Below are 2,500 nucleotides of genomic sequence, written 5' to 3'. Positions count from 1 at the left end.
TACGATGTTTTATTTTACTGGATAGAAATACATCTGTATTGCCATATTTTATTTCCATCGAATATATATATCGAATATATATATATATATATATATATATATATAGTCTTTTTTTTTAGTTGTAGTGCACCTGATCACTGTATACAAAAAATTCCTTCATTTGGGTTCAGTCCCACTGCGTGGCACCTTGGGCAAGTGTCTTCTACTGTAGCCTGGGCCGACCAAAGCCTTGTGAGTGGATTTGGTAGACGTAAACTGAAAGAAGCCCGTCGTATATATGTATATATATATATATATATATATATATATATAATATATATATATATATATATTATATATATGTTGTGGGTATGCGAGTGTGTGTGTTGTGTTGTCTGTGTGTCTGTGTTTGTCCCCCTAGCATTGCTTGACAACCGATGCTAGTGTGTTTATGTCCCCGTTACTTAGCTGTTCGGCAAAAGAGATTGATAGAATAAGTACTGGGCTTACAAAAGAATAAGTCCCGGGGTCGAGTTGCTCGATTAAAGGCGGTGCTCCAGCATGGCCGCAGTCAAAAATGACTGAAACAAGTAAAAGAATAAAAGAATAAAAGAATATCAGATATATATATAGACTAGCAGTATCGCCCGGCGTTGCTCGAGTTTGTAAGGGAAATAACTATATAAGCATTTTTAGAGAGTTACTTCCCTTATAGATGCCAATTCGAGCTTTCTTAGCCATTTCTGTTTTGGCGTCTTCAAGCCATGAAGTCGTTGTTCTAAAAGAACGCTGGTCTCCTTGACAACGCATTACGACGTTGATTTCCTTAAACTCCCTTCCCCACAGCTTCACGAGGGAGGGAAGAAAGGGGAGAAGCAAACACAGGTGCAGGTGTTTGAGCGTGGACGCCAACTCCGCCGCCATCGACACACGAAAAATTATGCATTAAAATGGAATAAAAAATGATGTTAAATTATTTTTTAAATCGTAGACTCATCGTAGACGCGCGCTAATAGCCAGACGGGCTCGATATGAATCACGACTATAAGATACCCGAATTTGGTTAAACTGCACCGCAAAATGTGGGAGGAGTTAGGAATCTAAATCGTAGGAGACAGATACTCACACAACTACAGTTTTATATATATACTAGCAGTATCGCCCGGCGTTGCTCGGGTTTGTAAGGGAAATAACTATATAAGCATTTTTAGAGAGTTACGTCCCTTATAAATTCGGGCTTTCTTAGCCATTTTTGTTTTGGTGTCTTCAAGCCATGAAGTCGTTGTTCTAAAAGAACGCTGGTTTCCTTCACAACGCATTACGACGTTGATTTCTTTACACTCCCTTCCCCACAGCTTCACGAGGGAGGGAAGGGGGAGAAGCAAACAGGTGCAGCTGTGAGCGTGGACGCCAACTCCGCCGCCATCGACATACGATGCATTTTATGCATTAAAATGGAATAAAAAATTATGTTAAATTATTTTTAAAATCGTAGACTCATCGTTGACGCGCGCTAATAGTCAGACGGGCTCGATATGAATCACGACTATAAGATACCCGAATTTGGTTAAACTGCACCGCAAAATGTGGGAGGAGTTAGGAATCTAAATCGAAGGGGACAGACACTCACACAACTAGAGTTTTATATATATATATATATATATATATATATATATATATATATATATATATATATCCGTAATAATGAAGGGTGAAATTAATTAATTTGGAATAATTATCAATTACACCAAGTAGTCTTCGGCATGTAAAAGCCTCATTCGAGGAAAATTTAAGTAATACTAAGCAATAAAGGGTTTAGCAACGAATTGCCTTACCACATACCGATTTAGAAATAGCAGTCAAAGAGTTATAGATAGCTATAACTCTTTGACTGCTATTTCTAAATTCGGTATGTGGTAAGGCAATTCGTTGCTAAACCCTTTATTGCTTATATATATATATATACTTTATTTAAAGCAGCGGAAAATTCAACAAAACCTGTTACTCGGAGTTTCACGTTCCCGTTCGTCGGACAAAACTCCGAGCAACAGGTTTTGTTGAATTTCCCGCTGCTTTAAATAAAGCATATTACTCTACCACTGGTATTTGAGTACTCTTTTTTCCACCTTGTTTCACATTTATGTGTTTACTCCGGTATATATATATTATACAAACACACACATGCGCGCGCGCACACACACACATTCATAAATACAAGCCATTGTACACACATCTGCATGTATACAGACGTAATATTGAAATAAACCAGTGCAGAGCGACACGTCAACATATACCCACATAAATGCTCACTAGCTTAAATGCATGACCTAAAAAAGGGGGTACAAAATGACCGAATCTTAAAATCATCTTCATTAAAAAGGGCACTGACCCAATTATTCTCCCTCAAAATGTGATATTAGATACACACAAAGATATACACATGCATATATACAAACACCCGCTGCGTAATTTTGAAAAAGAATAAAAGTTACATACGCATATATACAGATATATTTTCTCG

At 37.4% G+C, this 2,500-nt stretch overlaps 1 protein-coding gene across 2 annotated transcripts in view; it reads left to right on the top strand.

The window, feature by feature from the left end:
* The first annotated feature begins 2,217 nt into the window (after positions 1 to 2,217).
* LOC115223085 (probable low-specificity L-threonine aldolase 2) overlaps positions 2,218 to 2,500 on the top strand; it is a 29,030-nt gene continuing 28,747 nt past the window's right edge. The window contains exon 1 of one of the 2 annotated variants that reach the window (XM_036512212.1): positions 2,218 to 2,500. This exon is cut by the window's right edge and continues 106 nt beyond it. The gene's annotated coding sequence lies outside the window, so the exon portion shown is untranslated. The other variant, XM_029793499.2, reaches the window with a different exon arrangement.

This window comes from Octopus sinensis, linkage group LG22 (genome assembly GCF_006345805.1).
Source record: "Octopus sinensis linkage group LG22, ASM634580v1, whole genome shotgun sequence".
Lineage (NCBI taxonomy): Eukaryota > Metazoa > Mollusca > Cephalopoda > Octopoda > Octopodidae > Octopus > Octopus sinensis.
Note: the sequence above shows the minus strand (reverse complement) of the source record. Positions and strands in the feature narration are given on the sequence as shown.